Source organism: Armigeres subalbatus, chromosome 3 (assembly GCF_024139115.2).
Source record: "Armigeres subalbatus isolate Guangzhou_Male chromosome 3, GZ_Asu_2, whole genome shotgun sequence".
Lineage (NCBI taxonomy): Eukaryota > Metazoa > Arthropoda > Insecta > Diptera > Culicidae > Armigeres > Armigeres subalbatus.
Window position 1 is genome coordinate 382,898,688 of NC_085141.1, and position 14,340 is coordinate 382,913,027.

Below are 14,340 nucleotides of genomic sequence, written 5' to 3' on the forward strand. Positions count from 1 at the left end.
AGGATAGCTTGATGCCCCCAGTAACATTTTCAGTTTTATTCTGCTCTAGGAGTTGTTTTCAAGATTAAATTATAAGAGCGACAAATAAAACCCACTTTTACACGAGCCTTTTGATGACCAGTATAAGAGTGATATGGCCAAGGGTCTTCCCAGGATGACCGCTATAAACCTATTATAAGAGCCTTTTCGAACCATCCGCAAAAAGGGAATCTGTGCGCAGCCGTCAAATAAGAAGAGAAATAAATCTTTGAGTAATAATAACAAAATAAATTTTGATGAGAATAATGATGCGAGTTGATACAAAATAATATTTTTACAGGATTGTTGTTCATTGTACTTTTATTAAAATGATGCGCTCGATTTGATGGTGAAAGCTGATGAAAAATTAGATTGCTTACCACGCGTCCTCAAAATATTGTAGTTTAGGCAACAAATTAAAAAAATATGACATGCAATATTGTAAATCTTACTGATTGTATTGATTTTGTATATTTTTGGTGCAAATCAATTACCGTCAACTGGGGGAAGAGATCATGAGGTGAAGATGATCATTTGATGTGTCAGTCAGTGCGCAATTTTTTTATGAAACGTAGGTCAACAATATTCTCCGTTCAAGTATTGTTACACAAGCTAGGTAGAAATCCGAGTTTTCGATTATAATCATGAAAATGTATTTTGGAGAAAGAGAGAGATAGTCATAATGGCGCTATTTTCGTTCAAATATTGACTTCAGACTCTCTTTACGTAGTAAATTCAATATTCATCAAATAACTCTAGTGTATTTGACTACTAGGTCATAATGTTTTATAGACTGTCTTGATCAATCTCTGACCCTAAACCAGATTATTAAAAAAATGTGTTATAATTTAATTTATTTTAAAATCGAACACATTTCAGAAAAACCAAAGTTGTTGATTATTGCAACGTATAGCAGTACATGTTTTGAAAATATTTGTTTGATTTTAAAATGTAAACACATTGATTATTGCATGTTTTTTCTAAAATGATCATCTTCTTCAGTTGACGTACCAAAAGTCTCATTACGTGCTGAAAAAATCGTCAAATCATGAATTCCGTGATAAATATCACTGACTTGAAAAATGCCTCTACTTCTTTTCAACATGGACATCATAAATTTGATTAGAAAATTCTGTTTTTATTACAAACCGTATTAAACTCTCTTTGCATGCAAATATTCGTATTGGAGGTTATTCAATTTGACCACATTTACGACCAAAAATTATGGCTTTATCGAGCTTGAAAATAGGATTTATAACGCCTTAATCACAACCTAGAGCTTGCCTATAAGATCAATAGGCGTTTGACGTTTGAAGCTTTTTCAGTATATTTATGAAGTGTATTTCAGCAATAGAGCGACAATAAAACTTGTAATCAGCTATGGGATTCATATTTTAAATCCATTATAAGAATTAAATTAATCTAAGAAGCATGGAAATTGTTACTGGGTTCCACGGTAACATCCCAAAACTTTCATACGATGTCAGTGATCATCCAGGATATTTAATAAGATATATATCGAAGCATTGAATAACGAAAAAAGCTTAATAGCAGACTGCAGATCTCAAGTCCCAAACTCAAGAATTATTTGGATGACCCACGAATATCGCCAACATTACTACCTTGCTGGATGGCCTTCCAGATTATAATAGTTATTGTTTAATCACGTTTCAGATACGTTGCTTCATTGGGCGTATGAAAATATGATACAAAATCTCAATAATTTAACTTGTATCCAATTGTGACTTCAGTAAAACTACCTAACGCCTGTGACACGGTTGTAGCCAATTCAGGAGATTATGTAAACCTAAGGAGAAATTCGCATGAAAGTTTCTATAAAAAACGAAAACTTGACTAGGCAACATTTTTAAAGCATTTATCTTTAAGCCTTTCACAACATGAACATTTTGATTAATCAAACAAATGTATTCTAAATAAATGTTTTGTAGAATAGATTTGAGTGTTAATCACCGAAACAAATTGGACTACGAAATCCTTGCTTATTGTATTGCCAAAGAAAGCAGCCATGAAAAGCAAAACGTTACTACTTTTTTGATCGCCTGTTTCTCCTCTTATTGCGTACAATGACAAATTAGTACGTAAACTACTTTTTACACTTTATCACCACTTGATTACTCATCAAAGAGCAAATTTAGGCAATATTTGTTTATATTTCACTCAACAAAATCGGCATCAGTTCTGTTTTTGCAGCGCACACTCTGAATAGAGCGGAGAATGTGTTTGTGAGATATCAAACACACGCTAAAAAGATACCACACAATTCTGTGATTTGATTTTAGGAAAAATACGAACAAAAAAATCCGGCAATGGCATTTTATTTAAAAAACCCAGATTAATCCACCTACGGTGATGGTGCCTTTCTCGACCTTCGTAAAATGTGTGTGCTTGAAAGATGAGCTAGTGGTAGAGTAAAAAGACAAATTTCTTTGTCCGTTCTAGAAAATCAGATTATTTATGGAAAGATATTGTGATCCAGTTGAAAACCGAAAATCGAGATTTTGTTCTATTGGATGTCGCACCGCGAGTGGTGCCGACTGGCGCAGTGTGCGCACTATCATGATGCAGTTGCAACATCCGAGAAATGCGATTTCTGCGGACCTCGGTTCGGTTTTCAGCTTGATCTCACAATATGCTAATAAGAATTTCGACGTTTTTTCTTTTCCAATCTTTTGACGTACAACCCTGTTTTATTTCACCCAGTCATATATTTTAAGGATATCACTTTTGGATGTTAGTTAACTGAAGTCTGACTACACAAAAAGAAAACGAAAATGTCATTCCATCACGCGAGCGGAGGCAATATTTGTTATGATATAAATCTCATGACCGTCTTTCCGCCAAACTCCCGTATGAAGGGAGAGACAGAGACATCATCTCAGTTCGTCGAGCTGAATCGATTGGATATATAACACTAATGGGTCCGACTCCTAGTCAAAGTTTGGTTTTTGAGCGAATACAGCCTTTTTCGTATGAAAAGGCTAAAATGATGTTTCGCCATAAATCCGATCCCATAGTCCGATTTAGCCAATTTTCATAGGAAAAATGGGACAGGATTTTGCGTCGAATGCAATTTGTGCAGCAACGGTTGAGAATAAGTGCCTGAAAAATGAGTGACATTTTTACGCATATTTTCGTATGAATTTGTATTTTGGCCATAACTTCGATCCCATAGTCCGATCTGGCCAATTTCAAACAGGAAATAATGGACAGGATTCTGCGTCGAATGCAACTTGTGCAACTTGTAACTTTTGAATACCATAATCCGATCTGGGCCAATTTAAAGGAAAATGGAAAGATTCTGCGTCGAATGCAACTTGTTGCGAGCAAATCGGTTGAGATAAGTGCCGAAAAATGAGGACGTTTTTACGCGATTTTTGTTGAATTTGTATTTTGCCATAACTTTCGATCCCATAGTCCGATTCGCAATTTCAAATAGGAAACAATGGGACAGGATTCTGCGTCGAATGCAACTTGTTGCGAGCAAATCGGTTGAAGATAAGTGCCGAAAATGAGTGACATTTTTACACGATTTTTCGTATGATTTTGTTTTTGGCCATAACTTTTGATCCCATATTGATCTGGCCAATTTCAAATAGGAATCAATGGGACAGGATTTGCGTCGAATGCAACTTGTTGCGAAAATGTTGAGGATAAGCGCCTAAAAATGAGTGACATTTTTTACGCGATTTTTCTGCAGGATTTGTATTTTCATAACTTGATCCCATAGTCCGATATGGCGAATTTCAAATAGGAAACAATGGGACAGGATTCTGCGTCGAATGCAACTTTTTTGCTAGCAAATCGGTTGAGGATAAGTGCTTGAAAATGAGTGACATTTTACGCGATTTTTTGTATGATTTGTATTTTGGCCATACTTTGATCCCATAGTCCGATCCGCCAATTTCAATAGGAACTAATGGGACAGGATTCTGCGTCGAATGCAATTGTTGCGAGCAAATCGGTTGAGGATAGTGCCGAAAATGAGTGACATTTTTACGCGATTTTTTCAAATGAATGTATTTTGGCCATAACTTCGATCCCATAGTCTGATCTGGCCAATTTCAAAGGAAACAATGGACAGGATTCTGCGTCCAATGCAACTGTTGCGAGCAAATCGGTTGAGGATAATGCCTCAAAATGAGTGACATTTTGTTGAGTATTTTGCAGCACACACACACACACATACACACACATACACACACACACACCACAAGACATCAGATTCGTCGAACTGAGTCGATTTCATATAAATACTATGGGTCTCCGGGCCTCTATAAAAAGTTTGTTTTGGAGATATATAGCCTTTACCGTATACTTAGTATACGAGAAAGGCAAAAAGTTAAATACAAATGCTTCTGTTCAGATTCTTACGCAGACCAAGAATTATATCAAAAGTGATAGCAACACTCAGTATTTTTACCTTGTGTGGCTGAAGACCATTTTCCTTTGCAACTTCAATACTTTCCAAGCTCATCAAAAAAATCATAACCATCCCTGTTCCTACATAGGCATTTCAACCCTAAATAATTGCTACTTTTAGGGTATTATTTATTATTCAACTGTGAAACGTAGTGAAGCATGTCACTATGGCTGGATAGGACAGTGCTAACTCTAAGACTCTAAGGCATTACAAAAGACAAAACAGTAAATCTTGACAGCGAACAAAAAAGATATACAGGGTTAGACAAAAGGTTGAGATAGGCAAAATTGTCGAAGTTCAAATCAGCATAACTTTGCAGAATGATCGATTTTGATCACCGGACGGGACCACTCGACGCGGAAACTCTTCTAGTATACTGGCCATGCAAAACGTCTAATTGGCCTTTGGGCACCGGTGATGTTCCGGTTCTGAGGTATGTAAAAAATGCATTTTTCTGCTGCTTGTCATTTCATATGACGTTTGCTGCCATCATGTTTTATGTTTTCCGAAACTAGAACTAATATGCTGACCAATGCTGCTGCAGATTGAAAAATCCGTTAGGTATACGCAGAGATATGGCCATTTTCGTGAAAACGATACGGATTGGCTTAACCTGAATAAATGTCACTTTCTACAGAACTTCTGAACCTGTTACAAATTGGCCAAAGATCTTACAGTCCTCACAATATATCTTCAATAAAGATCCTATATTCATCGTCTTGTGAAAATATGAATTTTGAGATATGCATGGTTCCAGATGAGTGCCAAACCGGCCCTCCTGAAAGCCCTGAACCTGCTATAGGGTGGCAGTGACACTATCATTCTGAAATTTTTCTGTAATCATCGTCTCGCAAATCCATGAAGCAGATACTATATTTGCATTATTCCGATCTGTTATCATTTCATCATGTTCCCGGTACTGTTTTACGGAAATGGCCGTATCTTTTGTGAGATCTACAGCCACCATGGTCGGCATATTAGTTCTAGCTTGAGAAAGCATAAACATGATGAAAGTTAACGTCACATAAAATGACAAGAGAAGAAAAATGCATCTTGAACATACCTCGGAAAACCCGAACACTTCCGGTGGCCAAGGACCAATCTGAGGTTTGCAAAGGGACAGTATACCAGAAGAGTGTGCGCTTGATGTCCTGGTTTTATCAAAATCGATCATTATACGCAAAGTTATGCTGTTTTGAATTTCGACTTATTTTACCTATCTCAACCTTTTGTCTAACCCCGTAAGTTCCCTTCTAAAATGGCCAACATTATTCACGTCTGTTTTTGTTGCCGCATAAGGGTAAATTTGTTTTACAATGTGTTTAATGTTTTGTATATGTCTCATGATATAAATGATGCCAAGGCAAAAATTCATGTTTGCCTAAACCAGTTTTGATAAACAATAAAGTTTGTTCAAAATTAAAGGAGATGAGCGTGCGGCGATTAATCATGAATGAATTTACTACTCGAGAATATAAATAATCAGCAATTGGCACCACACATTACCAGTTTTCACTTCCATGTCTAGTTGCTAAAGAGAGCAAATTCATTGCTGATAATAGAAATTGCTATGCCAACAGAAGAAACGACATGTTTATAAAAATGTTATTTACTGAGTTTGGTAAAAGCTGTTATATTTAGTGAACACCAACCATCAAAGAAAGAGCATACAAATGTATACCAGTTAAACTGGACCTGTGTTTTAGTGTAATTATTCATTTTTTATCATTCAATTTGCGAATGTCTAGACGCACAGAATAGGTGATTTCCCACCTAATGGCGTTTGAATTTATAATCCGAGTCAATTTTAGCGATAATCGCGAATCGTAAAACATACGTGACGCTAATAGGTTCGTAACCTTTTTTGAGCTTCCGTTTAAAAGTTTTAAAATGATCGGTTTCGCGCTTTTTTCAGATCCGCAGTTACTGTCTGATAAATATTGCTCTTAAACTTGTAAAAGATTTTGCAAGCAATCAAATGATAAACCCTTTTGATTTTAACTTCATCCGGGCAGCATTTGCTTAAATCTATCTCGAATGAGCATCTATAAGTCAAACCATAAATTAGGTATTTAGCATTCAATTATCAGTTCATCATCATTACTGGGTTGAACTCGTTCGATGCTCTTTCGCGAGTATCAAGTTTACGGTCTTTGTTGTCGCAATTAGATAAACCAACCAGTCTCCACATTCCGACAGAAAAGCAACAAAGAAGAAGAAGCAAAGAAAAGTTGTTTTGAAAAACTTAGTTCACATCGTAGCACGCATGAGAAAAAAAAAAAATCAACATCGTACAACAACATACCAAACATCTGGTAAGCCCGAAGTCGAGCGAGGGATACCTTCCTTACATGTTTCGGAAAAATTGGCACACAGAAACATCTCGCTAGGGAAGCGGAAAACAGAGCTACGTATATATTTTGACTTTGACATTCTCCGGCTAAGTAAAGAAGCACATGTGGTGTAAAAAAGTGAAAAAAGAGTACAACGCGAAGCTTGAAGAAGGGCAAGTTGGCAGTTTGGAAGACAACAGCATTTTGTGCAGAAAAAGTGTCCCATTTGGAGCGTAAGTGCCCCAAAAGGAAATACTCACCGCGCGAAAGTTCGCAAAAGAGATTGTATTGCAGCAGAGTTGGTGGAAGGTAAGTGAATGTATGAGATTTTATTTTGAATTTTATTGTGCCCAAAGGCCCTGGAAGCTATGCAATGCAATTTGTCGCCAGTATGGAGGAATGGGATGAGAATATTTAATTGATAGTCACAATGCGTCCATTCCATTAATAATCAAAACGGAGTGGTTTGATAGATGGAATATTTCGTTTCTCGAGAATCAATTTGAGATAAATCAAGATAATATTTATTGGATTGTGCAAAATAAACGTTAGATACAGTTAGGGTGAAATGGCTGTAGTGGTGCTGTCCAAATGGTTATTTTCTCTGTAAGGATTTGCCGATTTGGTGTCACGCCCTTGATGTTGAATTTGCACGCTGGCTCAAATTTGTAGCAGCCTACTATAATGATTACAATAGCTATAACAGACACAAATTAATTCAAATTAAGTGGAAACAAACAGTGATTTTTTAATTTCAATTCATTATTACGTGGAACTCCATTCCATCTATTTTAGATTTAATCGGTATGCAAACCAAATGCATGATGGGTATCCTGAAACCAATAATTGACTAAAATAAAAACTTCCCTAAAAATTAGGATTTTCTCAGGGTGAATTGTAATAGCAAAATCAGGGAGCAATCAATAAAATACCAATTTCCACAAATAGTGAAAGTTCCATAAACATAAGAATTTTTCACAATTCAAAAATAAATAAGACTTTCCATAAAGAATAAATGTTCCACGGATAAATATTTAATGTTCATAAATAACACATTAGCAATAAACAATTACAAAATTTTCCACAAAATAAATTTGGTTTTTCCACACAAAAATTATAAACTTTCTACGAAAAAATCACCAAAAAGCAAAAAAATATGTAAATTTCCATAAAGAAATATAAAAAATCCAATAAAATAGATGACCCTTTCTTTGAAAATTAACGTAAAGTTTGTGGAAAATTTAATCAATTTTATCGTTTTTTTATGGAAATTTTCTTATTTTTTTATTACTCTGTGTTGATTATTTTGTGGAAAATTTTTAATTTTTTTTGTGGTAAAAAAAACGTTTTTTGTGGAATATTTTTCATTATTTATTGCTAATATTGATTTATTTTTTGGAAATTTTGTATTTTTTCCGTGGAACATTTATTTTATTTTTTTTTTTTTTATAATTGCAGTTTTTGGTTTTAAAAGTGCCAATTTATTTTTGTTTTGTGTAAATTTCTCAATTGTTTATGGAATTTGACATTACTTGCGGAAATTTTAAATTTATTTATTCCTTATACCCTGATTTCTTTATTGGCAATTTCCTATTTTTATGGAAAATCTAATTCTTTATGGAAATTTTATTTTGCTGCCCAAATAATGGCTGGTATTTATCAATACTTCCATTCAGTTCTCCCAATACAGGTGATTAAAATTTAATTATGACAACTAGCTACTGGCGAACTTTGTCTCTCGCCAAACTGATCAATTTGTTGATATATTTTTTTACGTACACAATTTATCTAAAAACAAACCGGTTTTTCAACATAATTTTCCTTTTTGACATTATTTTATCATGACACTTTTAATTAATTTAGTAGCCAAACCAAAATTAACAAAAGTCGATCTTTCCGTTATCTGATGATAGTCAACTTATAATAGATATCTGTGGTACTTAATGGTACAAGGAGAGAAAATTATTCCAAGACTATCTTTGATAAAGACAATAATCAGTACGGTATTCATTTCAAGATTCTTGTACCATGGTACTTATACCACCAGTGTGTCATTAGTATTAGATGACATGATTTGAAATTATCATACAAAATGCACGACAAACCATTTCTTTGGAGAGATTTTATTTCGATTGTCAATTTTTTCAAAAGAAGTGATAAAAATTAGCAAAAATTGAGCTGTCTATTTTGAGTCAAGCTAGTACAAATGCCAATTTGTTTTATATATAAAGATGATCATCAAAACTGAAAAAAATCATGCAAAATTGTAATGAAAACATTTCCACGAAAAGATTGGGCATTGATTTTAAAGTATTCCATTCCATCTTAACAGTTTTCCTCGTAAATGAAGAAGAAAAGGATACATATAAAATTGGGTTGTCTATTCATATAGTATAAGTTTGTAAGTGTTATTGAGAAATTCAATTAAGCCGACAAATAGTCGTATGAATGTAAATAAGTGATAAGTTCACGTTTTTTTTCCTCTATGCACATAGGCCTTCTACAGCTTTCAGTAGTCTACCGGTGAAATAAATACATACCTATGGTAAATGAATATAACTTTTCGTCATTGTTTGAATTTCTCGAAAATGTAGGCAAAAGATTTTGGCAGTATTTCAGCTGTTTACATCCCATTCGGCTGAGAGCCATTTAGACGAATGCCATTGGCCGAAAGTTGTTTGGCTGAATATACCATTTGGCCGAACAGACCATTAGGCCGAAAGTCATTTGGCTGAATGGGTCATTTGGCGAAAGGTTCGTTTGACCGAAAAGGTCATTGGTCGAAAGGATCATTTGGCCGAAAGGGCATTTGATCGAAGGGAGTTTGGCCGAAAGGGTCATTAGGCTGAAAGGTCGGCCGAAAGTTATTTGGCCGAAAGGGTCATTGGCCGAAAGGTCATTAGGCCGAATAGTTCATTTGAAAAGTGAGAAATTAGCAATGAGAAAAGAGACTGCACTTCTCACTCTTAATTTTCTTCTCACTGTAAAAAGTGAGAAGGTGAAATAAGTAGTGAGACGTCTACTACTACTTTGCACTTCTCATTTTCATAGGAAGTGAGAATGAGGAGTGAGAAGAGAGACGTCTCATCTCACTCTCATTTATTACTTCGCTGTAGAAAGTGAGATGTCTCACACCCACTTCATAATCTATTCACTTTCTACAGTGAGATGAGAAATGAGGAAAGAAAAATGAGACGTCTCACTTAATCCTTTATTTCTCATTTCTATTAGCATTAGATTACATTTAGCAGTTCGCACAAATTCGTAGGTGGTAAAGCCAAGACTATTATATGAGAGTAGCATCACTTTCATCCGTTACCACAGATATTGATTTGGGACCAAACTAACTCTTAGATGGAAGCAATGTCTCCAATAGTGAGATCTGTCCTACACGTCCTTGCAAATGCTGAGAAGGGAAGGATGGTTTTTGAACACCTACTTAAGAAAGATGCAGAGAACTCTAGACTCTCATAGGTGCCACGGAGGTTTTGGATTGCGAAGGTTATAATAGTGTGGAAGGTTATAACAGAATCGTTTTGGTATAACGTGAAACACAGAAAGAACTAAGATAGAAATACGAAGAGGAAAGGACGAGCCTGAATTGAACCCACGACCTCCTGCTTATAAGGCAGAAGCGAAGCCACTAGACCACTGAGCTTGCAACCTTATTCTCACTTTCATTGTAAAAAGAGGAGAAGTGATTAGTGAGATGTCTCATTATGTCTCTTCGCACTACTCACTTTGACAGCGAGAAGTGAGAAACTTTGCCGTAAAACGTGAGTATTCGAGGAAGTAATGAGAGACTCACTACTCATTTCACGCTTCTTTTAACAGTGAGAAGAGAAAAATGAATATGAGAAGGGACGACTCTCTTTCTTATTCCTAATTACCACTTTTCAAATGAACTATTCGGCTAATGACCTATTCGGCCAATGTCCTATTCGGCCAAAATGACCATTTCCTATAACCCGTTTGGCTAAATGACTTTCGGCCGAATGACCCTTTCGGTTAAATGATCCTTTCAGCAAATGACGCTTCCGCTGAATATCTTTCGGCAAATGACCCTTTCGGCCAAATACCTTTCAACAAATGACCTTTTCGCAAATTACCGAATTCACCGAATTTACAAATGACCTTTTCGAACCTTTTTGGCCCAAAATGACCTTTCGCCAAATGACGCTTCCGAATGATCCTTTCGACTAAATAAACCTTTCCAAATTACCTTTGCAAATTACCCTTTCGGCCAAATTACCCTTCAGCCAAATGACCAATTCGGCAAACGACCTTCCGCCAAACGACTTCCGGCCAAACGACCCTTCATAAATCAACCTTTCGGCCAAACGACCCTTTCGGCCAAAACGACCTCCGGCCAAACGACCCTTTCGGCAAAATAACCTTTTCGGCTAAATGACCTTTCAGCTAAACGACCTTTCTGCCCAAACAACTTTTGGTAGATGGGTCTTCCAATGGAGCCAAATGACCCTTCCTCATATTAGTTTTGCTCGAATATGAGCCCATCGAAAAAAAGTGGAAAAAGCAATTTTAAAATCTTTGAGAAGCATTAACGAAATTTCGTAAAAAAATTATTTAATTTTAATAACCATAATATTTTCTCGCGTACTTGGTATGGACGGCCAAAAGTTTGAGTTCACTCTTCCGATATGAGTTTCAAATAAATTTTACGACTTTTGTCTGAATTATTGTTCTTGACGTATTGTTTGAAACCATTTTCTTCAATAAGTATTTTTTTTGAATTTGAAATGTTTTTAAATTGTTATATCAGGTTTATCCTTCCAACAGTGCCGCCAATTTAAGGTTTTCGGTCATATCGACCCGGATTTATCTGGCAATATCTAAGGGACGCAATGAGAAAGAAGTGCAATAAAAATCCTATTCGACTAAATGCTGATGTCATATTAGAAATTTGGAGACAGTACTCGTCGATAGAAAAATCCTTCCGCACGCGATGGCATATGAGCAAGTCAAACCACCTTCCTTTGCCAGTGAAATATATATGCTTCCACACTGATATTCTACCTCCCCTTCATACGGGAGATTGCAGAAGGAAAGTCCTGTGAATGTGCCATCACAAATATTGCCCTCCGCTCGCTTTCAAATCGACTTCTATAAAAACATTCTTCATTCCTGCCGTATTCTAACGGAACTATCAATTCTATACTTTCGCCTCTAATTCTATCATGAAATGTACGTCCAAGTTTGGAAGATGATATTAGCATTTCCATATCATTGTTAATATCTAAGGTTTTCTTACCCAAAATAAGATATTTCTATAGACTGCTCCAGAAATTGTGATACATGGTTTTTCAAATATTTCAACTTTTTTAATTTTTAACAAGGTTTGGCTACATATGGTTTATCATTTCATCCTTTTCTTCTAGTGTCGAGTTTGCAGATTTTATGGAATACTTGATGTACGGCCTTGCTCGAGTGCTAATTTGATTCGCAGTTTTTTCACAATCGGAACATAATTAAACAATTGGTCAACAGGATAATTGTGTTTTCTTATTGATTCTTCATCATTTGATTAAAAGAAGGCAGATTTCATTTGAAAACATTGAATGATTTTGAAAAGGATCAAACCAAAATCGCCTTATTCCGGCAAACGTCATTTCTAAAGAAGGAAAACATCCATCGACTTATTCCGGCAAACGTCTATTTTTAAGAAGGATCAAATTCACATCCAGAAGGAAACACATTAATCATTGCCTGGGTAAACCATGATTTCGATGAAGGTTTGAGTTGATCTGATAATCAAACATAACACATAGTGTGTCAACATTTATTACGATCGGTAATCTTTAGTCATACTCCAAGCGGTTTTATTCATAAATCGTGAATCATTGTCAAAAATGCATTTAATTGTTAATCATTGTCAAAAATCATAAATCATTAATCACATTTTTAATTATAGAGTTTAATGATTTAATTATAACAAATTAATCATTCGCTCTGATATATAGATTTCTTTTCAATGAACATCTTTCAAAATAGAGAATATGTGTACAAAATTTGGTTGAATTGATCCTGGGGTCCCACCCCCTTTGTTATCTTTTTCTCAGGATAGAGAATGTGTACAAATCTGGTTCAAATCGGTCCAGGGTTCATAATTTAGTCTGAACTGCTTTCGAACAACACCCACCCCTCCAGACCCTCCCCTTTCTCCCAAATTACCTCCCATATGATCTTCTACCAAGGTCAATAGTGTACAAAATTTGGTTGAAATTGGTTCTGGGAGTTGAAGTTAAACAGTATTGTTCGTTTTCAAACAAACCCTTCTTCATCCTCCTCCTTTCCAAATGATCATCCCACCCCTTTGTTAACTTCCCTGAGGATAGAGAATGTAGTATCAAATTTGGTTGAAATCCAAGTGGTTGTGAAGAGTTATCGAAATACATAATAGATTGTTTATATAGGTAACTGTACCAGTTTTGGCCATGTTCTATTTGGCTGATTTCCATAACTCCAAATATAAAGCACCTAAGGGTTTTATACTGTTTTCATTGCTTTTGTGTGGAATATGAATATTTTTCATATTAGTTTCTTAACTATTCTTCACTCATAGATTCCATTATTACAGTTGTATGCAATGTCTAAAAATTATGTGCAAGAAATATTTCCGTTTTCATAAAGAAGAAGTGTAGCAAAAACATAGTTATAAAGTAAGTTTTGTAAAGACAACTTGTCGAGTTAAAAATCATACAATTTTAGTTAAAATGGGTTAAAAATTACTGTTAGGCTAAAAGTTTTATGTTGCGACTGGTCACCATAATGGCTTAGGGTACAAGTTTGTGCTTGGTGTGGAAAGTCGTTTGAAAGGAAATGGAGTTTGAACTGACAGTGGCAACGAAGTTGTACAGGGATGAATGTTTCAAGATATGGGCTTTGTATAATATTTGTTAGTACAGAAGTAAGTTGTGGTTCTATCTAGTTTTCTATATTTGGTCTATCTTAATGTCACGGTTAGTTTAGTTGTTGGTAGATTTTTCGAATACGACACTTAAAATGTGAGCCGCGGCAATGCGTTACTTACCACCAGATATAGAGCGCACTTGCCAGCGAGTACAAGCATTTTCAAGTGAAGTGGTTCCGAAGAAATGTACCAACAAACAGAATTTTTAACCGTGACAGTAAAGTAAACCAAACAATAGACAAAAATGACAATACAATCCCGTGTCGAAACGTTGGTAAATAACATTCTGTTTTACTAAATTACACTGAGTAGCCGTTTTACTAAAATATTGTCAGAGTTTTGGTGAAGAGAAGTCCAAACAGACTTCAGACACTTGAGGACTTTGTACGAAATATTTCGGCCATCAAACATCCAGTTTTAGCATTTTAAATAAACATATACAATTTCCACACAGACTCTCAAGATAGTATTTAACCTTTCTGATGTATGACAGTCCTTAAATTATTGTTGTTATTGATACACAATCGATTTTTGAGTGCTGTAAAAATCGACTTTTAAAATATTCGGAAATAGATCCCTCCAAGAACTTGCTTTGATAGAATTAGAAAAGTGCCCTC